This window comes from Mus caroli, chromosome 2 (genome assembly GCF_900094665.2).
Source record: "Mus caroli chromosome 2, CAROLI_EIJ_v1.1, whole genome shotgun sequence".
NCBI classification, from domain to species: domain Eukaryota; kingdom Metazoa; phylum Chordata; class Mammalia; order Rodentia; family Muridae; genus Mus; species Mus caroli.
Window position 1 is genome coordinate 63,848,360 of NC_034571.1, and position 16,706 is coordinate 63,865,065.

The 16,706-nt window shown below is 43.1% G+C and overlaps 1 protein-coding gene across 1 annotated transcript in view; it reads right to left on the reverse strand.

Moving 5' to 3' along the window:
- The window catches only part of Abcb11 (ATP binding cassette subfamily B member 11), a 97,988-nt gene extending 95,607 nt beyond the window's left edge, over positions 1-2,381 (reverse strand). The window contains exon 1 of the mRNA XM_021182286.2: positions 2,276-2,381. The gene's annotated coding sequence lies outside the window, so the exon portion shown is untranslated. The remainder of the gene's footprint in view (positions 1-2,275) is intronic.
- Positions 2,382-16,706: the final 14,325 nt, after the last annotated feature.

Below are 16,706 nucleotides of genomic sequence, written 5' to 3' on the forward strand. Positions count from 1 at the left end.
GTCCTGTTAGTCTCAAATCCTAGCAATGTGGTAGGAATCCGATTCTCAATGACAAACAGGTTTGGCAGGTGCTTGAGACTATCAGAAGTTTTTTTTGTTTGGTTTGTTAGTTGTTTTGTTTTGTTTTGTTTTGTTATCAACTGAAGCAGTCACAATGTTGCTGAGTCCTACTTTTTCAGCTCATATCTTATAATGTCCAATTAGCACCTAAACTATTTTAATCCATTGCCAAAAACTATAATCAGAACTTCTTAATAATTTATAGTAATAAAAATTTTAAATTAATACCACAGAACTCAGAGCTGAAAACAAAATTTAATGTTATTCGCTTTTCCTCTGAAATTTCATGTAATGAATTGTTTTTATCTCTCCCAAATCTCTGAGGAAAGGACTGAGAATTTTCAAACCTTTCAGAAAAATCAATTTTCTGTAACATCGAAGAATCTAGCAGTTTAAAGCAGGAAATTAAGATTTCTACATAATGGTTATCTGACTTGGCTGTGTAAGTAGGAACACCTCAAGTAGGTCTTATTTGACCACAAAACCCCCAGTGTCCCTCACTGTTCCATGACATGTGATATTTAACCTGCCTACTATATATATATGTGCTTCTGTTCAACTAGGGTGAAGTTTCCTTTTGATAAAAAATGGAATCTTATCAACTCAGAGCCAAACACTGGAGGTCAGTCCCATGACCATAACTGGTAGCCTCAGCATTGATTTTTCTATCTTAGAACATTAGCATCAGCTCCTGGAAGAGCACAGTCGAGCAGAAGGGTGGAGCCCAGCGTCTGCATGGATTGTCTGTGAGAACCTAAGGGATGAGAGCATCCAGCGATGGGGATGAATGAGGGGCCTCCCAGATACTCCAGATGAAAGGGGACAGACACAGGCCTCTGTGAGCCACGCAGGTACGGGACAAAAAGTCAAGGTCCTCCAGTTTCTTGTGTGCACCTCATGGTGGCCAAGGTGCTTTGTGACTTGGTGGAAATACCAGGCTAGAGCAGCACATGAATGGGCTGGACTTCTCTAGGGGCCTGGTCCACACTAACAGCTGAGTCTGGTATTGCAAATAAGAAGGAAGGGAGGGAGGGAGGAAGGGAGGAAGGAAGGGAGGGAGGGAGGAAGGAAGGAAGGAATGGATTCTCAGAAGCTAGTCTTAGAATGAAGAATCCTACAATCCTACTGCAGTAAGAGCAATGACCCCACTGCTCCCTCCCCCTCCCTCTCTGAATCATGATTTTATTGAAATATAGTTATTACACTCATCATTTTCTTGTATTTGGCTGCGTCATCGGATATCTCTGACACAAAGTGAATGTTCCTGCTGCATCCACTCTCCGGCTCTTTAGGGAAGACCCTTCTGCACTGGGTGTCCTCTTCCCATTCCAGCCACACAAAGTCAGTTCAGAACAGTGGGGGAGTTCTCAAGGAGGTTACCTCCCAACTAAAATATCTAGTGTGCCAAACCTTGTAACCTGATTTACCCTAGTGGAGCTTCTGGAGGGGACAGAAGACAGGTGACAGAATTCATGGAAAACCACAGACCTTGGCTGAGGGAGAAGCATGGGCACTAGCCTGGGAAGGCTCTGGAATGCGCATATTCACCTTGGATTTGGGAGAAAAACCCAAAGTAGACAAGGGAAGGTGGAGAGGAGGAAAGAACACATAGAAGGCCCAGACCCCAGAGACAGAATAGGAGCAAAGGATGACTCCCCACTAGGTCTAGGGAGTACAAGGCCATCTCTGGAGCAGCTGTCGATCCCTTGGTTCCTTGTAATCTTTAACCCTGGGGACTGGGGCTTTGTCCTGAGAACAACAGAAGCTAGTGAGGGGTTGCAGATAAGAAAAAAAAAAAAAACTAACACTTTAACATCTCCGATAAGTCTTGGGATTTTGTGATTATTAGTTCAAATCATGCTTTTATAATGCCAAGTTTAAAAGACATCTCTCTGGTTTTTTTTTTTTATTTTGGGTGATCTCTTTTTCAATCCGTTCACCCATTTTTGCCCCACACACACATTTTTGAGACAACTGAAGTACAAAATAGCACTGCTGTAAGACCGTTACCAGGCCTCCCTCACTGTATATAATACTAAGAAGTCAGCCATTTGTCTTCACACGTCTACCCAAGCACTGTAGCTTTACTGGATGACAAGGTTGGGCTTTTAGTAAATCTGAACCACAACCCTCCCCCATAAACTGAGATTACCAAATAAAACAGACTCGGAAAGCAAAGACTTAAAAACGCCATAGGCAAATGAGAGTCACTTACCTACAGATGTGAATTTGAGGGAGCCAGGAGAAGGGAGAGACGCCACTGTGGAAAGTCAGGGTTGTACACCCCTTTCCAAGTTCAGTTTTCATGGTAATAAAACTTTGAACAGAAATCAGGCTTTTTTAAGAACACTATCTATTTGCTTATAGGTCAATGGCCTAAAGTCCAGATCTAGCACAGTTCAGTGACATGAGAGGAAAGGTCGAGCATACTCAAAGCAGGAACCCAAACCCAGAGTGCACGGGGACTTTCTGAGGGTATCAACAAGCTTTAGAAAATGCCCAGTTGCCCGAGAATGGGGCCTCATGGTAGAGAGCCTGGCGAGAGGCCTGACTCTTCTTTTTTAAGCCCTAGGTTTTAAAAAGTAACTTTAAAAAATCTAACAGGACCAAACTACTTCTTATCTTCTCTGCTCTATTTGAAGTGACCCTTGTGACGTCCTAGGTTGCAGGCCCTCAGTGGTCTGGACCCAGCCCCAACGTTTCATGGAGAATTGATAACATGCAATTGCCTTCTGTTCAGAACTCAGTGCACACAGATGACCCTTGAACTCTGCTCTGAGCAGTCAATAGCCTCAAGCTCTGCCCACTAGCTGCAGCGCTGTATAACTAGAAATGCATTACTTTAAAAACACATTCCCATTAACAAAAACTCAAAGCAAATAAGCTTAGAACTGGCTGTGACTTTTCGTATGCCTTCTTACTATTAATCTCCACATATTTCTTTTAAAAAAAGTTTTATCATTTTTCTTCTTCATTAATTTCAATTGCATTGTATTATAAAAAGTAATATGGCCATATGATTCAAAATGCTATTTAGTTTTTATATTTCTTCCTGCAAAGGGGATGTAAGATTGTTACTGAACATGGGGTCCCAACTTGTGCTCCAAGTCAGAATCGACCAGCTGCCTTCTATAGGCCAATAAAATAGCCAAGTTAGTAATAGAAAGCAGAAAAAGGAGATGTATTCAGTGTTCCACATTGGGAAAAAATACAGAGATCCAGTGTATATCCAGTTTGGGGCTCCTGAAATGAGACCAGAATTTAATTAGAACACCAAATGCACATCTTAGCAGTGCCAGTTAAAGTATGATCCTGCCCTCCACTGACGGGCTTCAGGCTGGTTCCTGAAGTGGTCTACCAAGTTGTGAGACTTGTGTGAAGTCTCAAGAGACTAGTTCTTGCTCTGGCTGGTATCTCTTTCTCCTCCCAGAGTGAGATTCCTGAGGAAATTTCAATTTGGAGGTGGGAGTAGGGGGACCAGATTCGCTACAGTAGTCTGATGGTCAGATTGAGAGACACATAGCATCTCTTTACACTATCTTCATTTCTTCCAGGCCAGAGAGAGGACAAGAAAAAAAAATGCTGAGCTTTCAAGACTGTGGTTCTTAAAGCATACCCACCACACCAGAGATGGCTACTGAGCATAAAGGTTACAATACAGTGGTATGCATGCTTACCTAAGAAGGTGAAGACAGGCCAAGAACAGTTTTCAGAATCAAGGAGATGAATTGAAGACAGACTGGAATGTTAGCCCTGTGGCTCAGAATAATAGGAATGGTTTTGTGGAGAAGTCTTCCACCAACTATCAACTCTTTTCTTTGTTTTTTATAGCCCTGCAGATCAATAGGAATTGGAAAAACTCAACATCAATTATCTAACACAACATAATTGGCTATACTTTGGTAGAGTAGGGAGGTTTAACTCATTACAGAGAGAAGCAAAAGGAACTGGCTTCATAATTAGGTTCTAGCACTTGCTTCTCAATTTAGCTATGGTAATGATGCTTGCTCTACTGGCTGGTTTTGTGTGTCAACTTGACACAAGCTGGAGTTATCACAGAGAAAGGAGCCTCCCTTGTGGAAAGACCTCCATAAGATCCAGCTGCAAGGCATTTTCTCAATTAGTGATCAAGGGTGGGAGGTCCCATTGTAGGTGGTGCCTTCCCTGGGCTGGTAGTCTTGGGTTCTATAAGAAAGCAAGCCAAGCAAGCCAAGCAAGCCAGGGGAAGCAAGCCAGTAAGTAACAGCCCTCCATGGCCTCTGCATCAGCTCCTGCTTCCTGTCCTGTGTGAGTTCCGACTTCTTTTGGTGATGAACAGCAATGTGGAAATGTAAGCTGAAAAAACCCTTTCCTCCCCAACTTGCTTTGTGGTCATGATGTGTTGTGCAGGAATAGAAACCCTAACTAAGACACTTACTAACTTTATCACCCTCACGTGAAGTCCACTGTGCTTTGCATGAGATGAAGTCTGTAGTGGAGGAAGGTTCTCCGTAGTCATCCAAGGACTTAGAATGACAAGCCTCTGTTATCCTGAAGATGCGGCTCTCAAGGTCTCCTTAGATATTGGCATCTAACTATCACATGGGGTGTTTTACATGAACAGTTTCCATGGACCAAGCCTGGGAGTGGCATTCATTACTATTGTTCACTTTCCATTCACAGAGACTCTGTCGTATAACCACTCCTTCCTGAAAGGGAAACTAGGAGGTAAGGTCTACCTATGTGCCTAGAAAGTCTGGTTAAGAGCTAGCTAACCTCAAGAAATGGCATTTGAAATCACAAAGATTTTGGTTTATATTGTACTACTTATGTGACTGATCAATGTTACTTATATGACCCAGCCAGCCTCCTGCTGGGACCTCACCGTGCTATGCATTCTGGGTAGAGATCCTGCAGATGTAAAGTATACGGATGTGGAAGCAGAGCAGGCTTGCTCTCAGCATTTGCTAAAAACCAGTTGGCCTGACTTGCGGGGAGCATGCTCCAATGTTAGCAAGTCAGAGGGTAGGAGGGTGGGAGTCAAAAATGTACAAGGAAACAGAAGGACTACTCAGTAACAAGATCCCCCCTCCCCCAGCTTCTTGGGAGGGGAAGGATAGCAGACACCTCACCCAAAAGCTAAGCCAAATGAGCCTGGCAGATAGGCCCACAGCTCTGCAAAGGGACAAGCCTAGTCGCAAATTTTGATGAATTGGTCACCCCTCTGGCCACACAGGCCAGTGCATGAAGGGGAGCTCACTCTTGTCAGTCTTTATGACACATGGGTCTGGGGCTAGGTGCTCTTTGAGAGAGAACTTACTGCTTAAAACTAAGATAGTTTGAGAGCCTGATAATGAGGAATAACCAGGGGACCAGCTATAACTCCAAGGTAAGAGACAGCCACCGGAGGCAACCAAGATGAGTAGGGAAGACTGGACATGGACAAGCCTACTAGTAAAGGCAGCAGAAGATTTAGTTAGGACATGGAGTGTGCAGAGACTGACAACCCCACCCTTGGTGGCTAGTAGAAAAAAAAAAGAATTGAAAATAAATCTGGAGTTTGGTAGCCCTGAGCCTGAGGAGGGTAGGTAGATGGTCCTCTGGAGCCTGCTCTGTGCTGCATGGTTCACTGCTGTGCAGACTGAGAAATCTGAAGCTTTAGCAGCCTACTGGACCTTCTGCAGCCTCGGATCTGCAGCAGGAGGAGTCTAACTCAGCAGATTTTGAAAGCATGAAGACAAATTTGCTTACAGTTCTTGGGGCTGTCTTTACATGTGGGAAACACAGCAACTCAACTAGAGTACCAGCCACTCCAGGGTGTCTGAACTGAGCAGTGTTAGGAGAATCTGTCTGAGTGACAGAGTGCAAAGGTAATGTAGACCCTTAGAAATAGCCACACCAATCTGTTTGAAGATTAGAGTAGTTCTCAGGACTTATCAGAGAAGTTTCTTGGTATGGTATATGGTGGCCAACACAGAAACCCAGAACTGGTCAAAGTGCAGAAGATAAATAAGACTGTGGAGTGCTTAGCTATAAATGGGATACCTCCCTGAGGGCTTAGAGATCATTGTGAGTGAAGGGAAGGAAGAACTGTAAGAATCGGAGGTTGGGAAGGACCACAGAGAAGTAGCATCTTCTGAAAGTGCAGGGCTCAGAGTGGCTCTGTTTGGCTGCACAGGACTTGTACAAGGTCAACCAGTCAACGCTCCCACATGAAGGGAAAAGGACTACAGAACTCCCACACCTAACTGGGGAGCTGTGGTCAGTTGATGGCTTCCAGGAAAATCAGGTTTATTGTTGTTGTTGAGGGTCTTTTGTTTAGTTTTGGTTTTTAGGGTTTTTTTGTTTGTTTGTTTGTCTTGTTTTGTTTTGTTTGTTTGTTTGTATTGACCGTTGTAGGTCAACCATGCTCCACAGGCTAGTCTCCACACACAGGAATATTTAAGCAGCATAAATTGGATGTGAAGGCTATTTAAAAAACAAAAACAAAAAAACAAGGACATGAATTTGAGGGGGGGCAATGGAGAATGGACTGGGTCTTGGAGGAATCCAAGACGATGAATGGCGAGTGGATGTGGCCAAAATACGTTGCATGAAACTCTCAAAGAATTAATGAAAACAGTTTTTAAACTAAATAAAAAAATCCACATGGAAGCACAAAATACCTTGAATAGCCAAAGTCACGCTAAGACGTTAGAGGTATTACGGTGCTTGTTTTTTATTAGAGGTATTATGGCACTTGGTTTTAAATTATACCGTACCTTATAGTAACAAGACCACGATGATACTGGCACAAACACAGACACTCCAACGGACTAGAATAGAGGACCCACACAACTGTAACCACCTAAATTTTGGCAATAAGAAAAAAAAACATGTCAGAGAAACAAATAGTGCAGCAAAGGTAGATCTTCACTTGAAAGAGTGAAGGAAGGACATGTCTTGTCCTGAACAAAGATCAACTTCAACTGCATCCACGGGTTAGTGACCTTAGTGTGGCCAGAATCTTTGATACAGCTAGAAGGAAATGGGGAAAATATATCAATCTGTAATTCAGACTAGGATGTAGAGCAAGAAATAGCTCCAAGAAGTGATGAATGAGATTGCCTGAAAATAAAGGGCAGGACTGCCAAGGGATCAGATGGCGGGGCGGGGGAAGAGACAGGCTAAAGAATGGGAGAAAATCTTTGTTAGCATCTCCAAAGAGCTTCACATTCTAAACAGCAAAAGACCAGTCGTCAAGTCATTAAATGTGCAAACTCATTAAACAAACAGCTCTCAAGGAAGAAATAAAACTAGCCAAGATGGATTTGGAAAGTTACTCAACAGCATCCTTAGCTATGAGGCAAATGTGAGATTAAAGTTGTACTGAGACTCTCACCCCAGTCAGAATGTCTGCTGACAAATTAAGCAAACGCTGTCAGGGGTGTGGGGAAGGAAGGACCCTTGCACACTGCTGGTGGGTATGGAAACCGTAGCGCTACAGAAATCGGTATGGAGGTTTTGAATGAAACTAAAAGTGGAACAAACATTTCATCCAGTTATACACTCCGAGATCTACTTGAAAGAATCTAATCAACGTATCACAGAGATACCTACCTGAGTACTCCTGTTTATGGCTAAACTTCGCAACAGTCATGCTAAGAAACCAGTCTAGATGCCCAACAACAGATGAATGGATAAATACAACGTGATAGAAATATGTGTATGGATGTGTGTGTGTCAATTTTATTCAACCATAAAGAATTAAATTATGGCATTTGCAGAGAAATGCGTAGAATTGGATATTATTATATGGATAAAACATGCCAAACTCAGAACACACACACACATACACACACACACACATCTGACATGGAAATAAAAGGAGGAAGAGAAGGATCTAAAAGAGAAGGCAGTAGAGGGAGACAAAATATCATGTTTTTCTCATTTGGAGTCTAGGTTTAAGTTATATACATATATATATACATATATATATAATATACATATATATATATATATATATACATACACACATATATGCATTTGTGACATGGGGGGAAAGGGGAAGCTTTTGGGGAGAACGAAGAACAGCAGCTACATGGCAAAACTGAGGAAAGCACAGAGATGTAAGGGGATGAAAATGTCATCATGAATCCACCTTTTGAACCATTACTAAAAATTAATGAGCATGCACATGATGCACAGATATATTTGCAGGCAAGACACCTACATGTAAAAAATGCTAAAACAAGTATTTAAACTTTTAAATAAGTAAAAAAATGAAAAAGTAATGAAAACTTAAAAGTAGACAAAACGCATCAGTTTCTTCAGCTGCTAGTCATCTTTAGCACGCAGCTCTTGGACAGAACTTCTATTTTTATTTCCCTCTCTAGTGAAGAAACGAAGCACAGGAATATAGACTTGATTCATCAGCAAATCTTCTGGACAGATGTGGTGACAGACACTGTGGTAGATGCCCATGATTCCAGCACTGAGAAGGCAGGGGCAAGAATGTATTATAAATATAAATTATAATTTTGAGGCCAGCCTAAACCACGTTGTAAGACCCTGTCAAACAAACAACAGACAAAAATACTTGACTGTAATAAGTCTTGTTTTTCTTTCTCTTTCCCTAGAGCATCATCATAGAAAATGGGAGGTCACATTAGGACTTTTACAAGCGAGAGGAAGAAGTAAAATAACTGAGAAAATCAAGAGAAGCCTGCTATAGAATAAGAGAAGTCATCGTAAGCCCTTGTACCCATGGCGTTGAGTTATTATTACTGTCATGAGGAATCTTTTGTCCTTGAAGGGGAGCCAGCCTGCTTGATCCTTTGGCTGGCGGGGTTCTCATGTCTCAGTTTTAGCTAGAACACCTCCTTCTCAAAGTGATGCATCAGTCTTGGAAATGATCCTGCGCTGGCACTTGCTTACAGGGAAGCACAGGTCACAGGGATCTGTCCCAAGTGGGTGGGTGGCATCTATTAATCCGTAGCTTAGAGCAAGGTGGCTCATGCTTTGTACAACATAGACTGGTAACAGAGAAGAATATGTCAAAATTAGTCAAAACACGTCCTAGGAAAGCAACCTGGTAGACTTCTGAACGCCCTGTCTAGCTTGTTTTAAACTTTCCAACCACATAGATGTTGATAAACATAAATAATAGTTTAGCTTTTGAAAGTGAAAATAAGGCTGGCATGCTGTTTTTGATATTCCATTCTAAATGGCTGCTCGGAGTCTCCACCCCTTCTATACTAATCTAGAGTAAACATCTTGAGAAACCAGGATCCTTGGACACTGAAGCACTGCTCAGCAGGGTACTAGTCAGGGCTCTTTTGAAGAACTGAACTTATAGAACAAATAGACATAATAAAAGAAGGGAACTCATTAGACTGGCTTAAGGATGTGGTTCAGGAAGTCCAACAAGGTCTGCCCATAATGGAAAGGCCAAAAATCTGGTAAGATGTTCAGTCCAAGAGGATGAATGTCTCTGCAGTCCTAACACTCAAGCCCTGGAAACGTGGCTGGTCCTCAACTACCTAGTCTATATTTCCTCCAACCAAAAGCAGCATCAAGTTCCTTCAGAAGTTAGTGCCACAGCAAGGACTTGGAAGATGGGGTTCCCACTGCATCACCCTTTAACTCTCTTAATTGGCCTGTGCAGAAGACAAATGGATCATGGAGAAACACAGTTGACTATCACAAACTTAATCAAGCAATGACTCCAGTTGCAGCTGCTGGGGCAGATGTGGTATCTTTACATGAGCAGATTAACACTTCTCCTGGTACATGAAATGTGGCTCTTGATCTAGCAAGTGCCTTTTTCTCAGGACCTGTCCATAAGGTACTGGAAAACATTTGCTTTCATCTGGCAAGGCCAGCAGTTATACATTTATAGTTTTACCTCCAGGATATATTAACTCTCCAGCTCTGTTTTATAGCTTATTTTGAGGGATCTTGATCATCTATCTCTTCCACAAAACATGACACTGGTTCACTATATTGATGGCATTATGCTGATTATACTAAATGAACAGGAGGCAGCAAACACTTTGGACTTGTTGGTAGCACATATGCCCATCAGAGGATGGGAAATAAATCTGAACAAAATTCAAAAGCCTTTGCCTCAGTGTAATTTTGGGGAGTGCAGTGGTGTAAGGCATGCAAAGATATTCCTTCTAAGATGAAGGAGGTATCTGCCCCTCCCACCACCAAGAAAAAAGTACAACATTCAGTTGGCATACTTGGATTCTGGAGGCAGTGCATTCCTCACTTGGGTGTGTTATTCTGGCCCATAAATCAAGTAATTCAATAAAGCCCTAGCTTTGAATGGGGCTGGAAATAGGAGGAGGCTTTTCAACAAGTTCAGACTTGTTGTAGAATTCTGTACTACCTGGACCATACGACCCAGGAGACCTGATGGTGCTTAAGGTGCCAGTGGGAGATGGGGTGCTGGTTGGAGCCTTTGGCAGGCTCCTGTCTCAGTTTGTTTCCTATTGCTGTGGTAAAGACCATGACCACAGGCAACATGGGACAAAAGGGGGAAGACAGGTATTTCATCGCATAACTCTCAGGTCATAATTCATTGCTGAGGGAAATCAGAGCAAGAACTCAACGAGGGCAGAAACTAAGACAGGAGCTAAGACAGAGGGCATGGAGGAGTGCTGCATACTGTCTTGAGCCTTATGGTTTGCTCAGCCTGCTTTCCACTAGCCCAAAGGTGGCACCGCTCATAGTGAGCACTGTCTACCCACATCAGTCATTAATTAAAAAAAAAAAAAATCCCTACAGGCTTGTTACAATCAAGTATGATAGAAACAATTCTCTAGCTGAGATTCCCTTGTCCCAGAAATGTCTTTGGTTTTCATCAAGTTGGAAAAAAAAAAAAAAAAAAAAAGAATCAGACAGCAACCAGTGAGCTCTCTAGGCTCAACTCACTAATCCACCACTTCTCTTGACCTTTGTAGCCACATATTTGAAGACTGATAGTTGAAGTAATCGCTGAACGTCATTGAACCACGGGTGTGGGGGTTCACCTCTGTCACCCCAGCGTTCCCGAAGTAGAAGCATGAGGAGCTTCAAGACCCTGAAACTGAAACCAAACCAAAACAGAAAAGGAGCTGACTATGGAGACCCTGTCTCAAGCATCAATCATCAAACGAAGATAGGAAAATATAAATAAATAAAAGATCTGAAGCCAAACCCAACTCATATCCACCACTCTAAGAGAACTGGTGAAGTGGCATCTGGAACAGTCACTCTCTCTGAAGTTCCCTCAGTCTCCTCCCCAGAGGTCACATATCCTCACAAGGCTCCTGATTGACTATGGCATGACCACTTCCTCCACTCTCGGGAATTCCCTCCAGTATTGTCAGGTTTACTAAAGGTATGTGCTAAAAACAGTCACCCACTTCTCCTCTCTTTCCTCCCCTCCTGGTTTCCCACCTTCCTTATTCTTCCTAACTATTTTATGTGGATATAGAAATTGACACATGTATTAAGCAGAAGCAAACTTGTAATAAATTATATTCTCTCAGTGCAGAAAACACAGATCTCAAGAAACTGTATTTTCTATTTCTGTGGCAAAGAGCACTTAAAATAAAATGTTTATCAGTGATAGGATCTATAACCTAACCTCAAAGACAACTTCTGCCTTCCAGTCTCCAAGCTAGTGCCGTATTCATATTACTTTATTTAATCTCTTCAAGCTAATGATTTACTTTTGCAGTTCATGAAAAAGCTAAGACTCAGTGAGGGAAAATCACTGGTTTATCCAAGATAACCACGTGTAAATTTGATTTCAGTCCAAATCTACTGTATATGAAATTTATACCCTGCCCACAAAGCCAAACAGCTCCTTAGAGGCCTTAACCATTACTTTAATTCACCTTTTCTGAAAGTCACTATTTGATGTTAATTTCTTTCACTAAAAAATCTCCTGAGTTTATATAAGTTTAAGGGAAAACACACTTTCAAGGAAAGTTGGCTCCTCTGGGACAAGCCCCCAGGGCAGCTAAATCAGACATGGTTATTATATCCTTCTTCTGCTTTTGATGACATAGAGGCAGACATATTACCCAATTTTGTTCAATGAAAAAGAAGATATTTACTGGTATCTATACCAGTTACAGCTCTAAGGGGAAATGTTTCCCCAGAGGAGTTGTTATAGCTCTGAAGGGTATCCTGGCAGTCAGGAGCCAAGGAATACCACAAAGTCACACCACACAAAAAACATCACACAAGAGATTGGAAAGACACAAGAGGGTGGCCACCTCTGCTCAGGCAAGAAGCAGTGGGGAACTGAGCTGAAGGCATGTTTTATACAGGATTTCTTGTATGGCAGAGTTTTTAAAGGTGGAGATTTTCAGGGTAGGTATTGGTGAGATTTCAAGCCAAGCTCAGGAGTGGTGGGTCTTGGTAGGTTTTTCAAACCCAGAAGTGGGATTGGATCTTTTACTCTGAAATGTCCCTCAGAAATTCTACCAGGAGAAATTATCTTGTACTTTTTTGGGTTTTTTTGTTTGTTTGTTTGTTTGGTTGGTTTTTTTTTTTTTCTTGTTCTTTTTTTCTTTTTTTTTTTTTTCTGTTTTCAACATGTACCAAGGGCTGCAATAGCCACCTGGTGACCATGATGTGGCAGCAATAATGAAGATTTGCATGTTGAGGATGGTGGGGGTGGAGAGATGGAAACGACCAGGACTTGATGATAAGATGAAATCACTAAATCAACCCTAAACACCATATGTCCATGTTCCATGTCATATGAAGTAATTGCCTTTGTTACTTAAGCCATTATCACTAGGAAATCTCTTTATCTGCCATTGCATCTATGTTAACTGATAATGCTTACGTTCCCAGAGAGCTTCAGAAGTTATGATTGGCACTCTTTTTTCATTAATTAATTTTTTCACTTTACATCCCAATATCAGTCTCCTCTCTCCTCCCAGTCTTCCTCACACAGCTCCTTTCTCCTCCTCTTCTCTGAGAAGGGGGAGGCCCCCTGGGTATCACCCCACCCTGGCACATCAAGTCACTGCTGGACCAGACATCCTCTAACACTGAGTCCAGGCTGGTTGCTACTTTGTAGCAGGTGCAGGTAAATTCATAAACTCCCATCCCTCACACACTGATTTTCTCAGAGATAAAACATTCCATCTTGAAGGGAAGCTCATGAAGACACAAGATTTTCTTAAGGAAGTTAAAACATTCTATCCTGCAGGGAAGCTTGTTACTCTCAGGAAGTAAACAACACAAAGGCTTCAAAGTCCTTGAAACTGACCATAGTCACCAGGCCCTTTCCTCCCCAAGTAGAAAAAAAAAAAAGTAGTTTAAAAAATAACAACCTTCGGTGAGACACACAGACAAGACAAGCATAGCTGCCTGAGAGAGGCGACCAGCTGAGCTTCCTGGAAATGACAGTCTCCAACCTGTTGAGCTGCCTGCAAGTGAGCAGGCACATTGAGCTCCAGGTTTTCAGCCCTTTTGTTTCCAGAGTAGGCTTTTGATGATTGTAGAGGAGTAGTTCTGATGCTTTGATTTAAATGGGAATCTGTATTTACTGACTCTTATGGTCCTTGCCCCCAATTGGTTTTTGATCTATCAATAAAGATGTCAGTGGTCAATGGTTGGGTGGAAAGAAAGAGGCGGGACTTCCAGATTCCCACAGCAGCCACAGCAGGAGGAGGAGGAGGAGCAGGAGGAGGAGGAGGAGCAGGAAGAGCAAGAGGAGCAGGAAGAGCAAGAGGAGCAGGAAGAGCAAGAGGAGCAGGAGCAGGAGCAGGAGGAACAGGAGGAGCAGGAAGAAAATGGAGATACTGGGGGAAGATCTTCTAAAATGTAGGTGGAAAGGAAAGTGGCCAATGGAAGGGGAGCCCAAAAGCGCTTTGGGCAGTAAGACCAATAGGTTTCATAGAAGGTAACCAGGCAACTAAATTGAGGGCTGATTTAGAGATGCTGAGCTAGGAGTAAAGGGAAGGGCACGCTAGCCACAGAAGGCTTAGATATGCCCAGCCACAGAGCAATAAGGCAATTTTAAAATGAGCTAATGTGTGTGTGTCTTTCATCTGCGGATTGAGATAGCTCCTGGGTGGGTGTATGCCTACAACTCCAGGAACTCAGAGCAGAGCAGCGCAAACTCCCACAAGATGTGGGATGCAGCCATCTTATGCTCCCATAAGGAACCTTTCATTCATACTACTGCAAGGAACCCCAATAAAGCTCCTTGTTTCACTAGATTGTACCCTTACTTTGGTCTGTAGTTAGCTTCATATCTGAGGTGAGTGGACATTTTTTTTTCATGTCTCTTCAAGAAGAATAGTGTCACACAGCACACACATACCTGTGCGCATACACACACACACACACATATGAGATTTTAGAAAAATGGCACAAGAATGCAAGGAAGCGAAAGAAGGACAAAGCAGGCCAGTGAAGAGACTCTTCCATGACACATCCACACAATGGAACAGGAAATCCCTGTTCTTTTTTTTTTCTTGCAAATCCCTGTTTATTCTTACATTATCCACAATAGCAGGAAGTTCATACACACAATGAAGCTTTATTCAGCCTCAAAGAAGACATAAAGTTTTGTTGTTGTTTTTTTAAATATTTTTATTATGTATTTTCCTCATTTACATTTCCAATGCTATCTCAAAAGTCCCCCATACCCTCCCCCCCCACTCCCCTACCCACCCACTCCCACTTTTTGGCCCTGGCGTTCCCCTGTACTGGGGCATATAAAGTTTGCATGACCAATGGGCATGCAAACTTTCCAGTGATGGCCGACTAGGCCATCACTTTCTCTTTCCAGTGATGGCCGACTAGGCCATCTTCTACTACATATGCAGCTAGAGACAAGAGCTCCAGGGTACTGGTTAGTTTATATTGTTGTTCCACCTATAGCGTTGCAGATCCCTCTAGCTCCTTGGGTACTTTCTCTAGCTCCTCCATTGGGAGGAGCTTTACCTTCTGTCCCTAGTCTGTCTACTTTACCTTCTGTCCCTAGTCTGTCTACCCTAGCAATGGCAGACTGCAAACTGCTGCAAACTGGCCAGTCCTCGGAGCTTCTGATGGAATTTCTGATCAGCCTGAGCCCCTGCATCCCAAAGGGTTAGAAAGCAGCCCACATGTCACCAGCCCTAGGGGGTCCCTCAGAACCTGGGCGGCCAGTGAAACAGAGATCACCAGCCTGCACTCTTCTCTCCCTTCCTAGCTTTGACTAGAATATCAGCCTTCATTGGATCCCAACACCAAAAGTTCAACCAAGAAGTAATTAAGTCGCCCCTTACCATCAACAACAAGCTGGAATGTTAGATCCAAAAGAAAACTCCAGGACAAAGGGCTAACTGTGGTCTAGTAGCTTACCAAATCACATGCTGGCCTCTGGGCACTCTCAGCAAGGGTCTGGTACAGAGTCCCATGCTGGTATCCTGGCTCTTAGCTCTTCTCACCCTGTCCCTACCCTCAATGTCTCCAGCCCCTGAGCTTTGCTGCCTTTCCTCCAGCTCCTGATTTCCTACACAGGCCATGTGCTCTCTTTTGGCTCTCTGCCCTCTGCTCTCTTAGTTCTCACCGCTGTCTTGGTCTACTCTACTCCCTTGTCCCTCACTCTTCTCTCTCTCTCTCTCTCTCTCTCTCTCTCTCTCTCTCTCTCTCTCTCTCTCTCTCTGTCATTCTCCAGATCTTTCTACCCCCAGCTCTCTCTCCTCTGCTAGCCCCAGTTGAATCTATTGACCATATTTAGTCTACTGTTTTCTCTCCCTGCTCTGGACTCTTCCAAGTGCCCCTGGCTATACTCTCCCTGGTATTTGCAATGAAAACCTTCTCATGTTTGTTCATCTGGTGCTCAAAACCCTACCAAGGGACTTGGCCTCTCTTATCGAATCAAGCAGCTGATTTGATTCTCCTAAGCTATATATGGATCGTTTGTTTCTGCTGATTTGATTCAGAAGAGCCATCATGCAGACCTTGTGACTCACTTTATACGGCCATGACTGCTCCTAGGTATGGTGGAGGAGAAAGTTTGTTATAAACATGTGTGAGAACATAGATAGCAGCAGACACATCTGGGAGAGTCCAGAGTCATCATGACCCTGGGGTCATGTGGGGACTGGAACAGGGAGAGAAGAGAGAGAGAGCAGAGAGAGGAACCAGGGTAAAGACACAAAAGGTGATGATAACCAAAATGTTTAGATTATATAGGGAAGAGCAGCTCAGCTATGTGGGCTGAAAAGTTAAGGGTTGGGGAGGGTTTTGCCAGCTAGGAGGGTCCAGTAAGTCCTGGGGACTGAGGAATCGCAGGGAGAACTTGGTGGCCAGTGTCCATTTTGATATGTTAAATAGGCACATCAGCCCGTTGTTCCAGGTTTGACCCTACCAATGAAGAGCATGTGGTCTGACTTGCAAGCTCTCTAACTGCTGGGTAGTTGGGGTTGCGCAAGCTGGGAAGTAGAGAAATAGGTTATTTGAGTGAATCCAAGAAAACGGGGTCTGGCAGCTTCTCTTGTTTTCCTGCTAGTGTACTTGGCAGGAAACAATCTCTTTAAGGAGGCATATATCAGATTATCATTTATTAATTATTGAAGTCAGTGAGATCACACCTTTCTCTGCCAATCTCATGCTGAATTTCAAATCCTGTTACTACATGGAAGCTGCATTTCTCCGAGAAGAAGAAGAAGAAGGAGGAG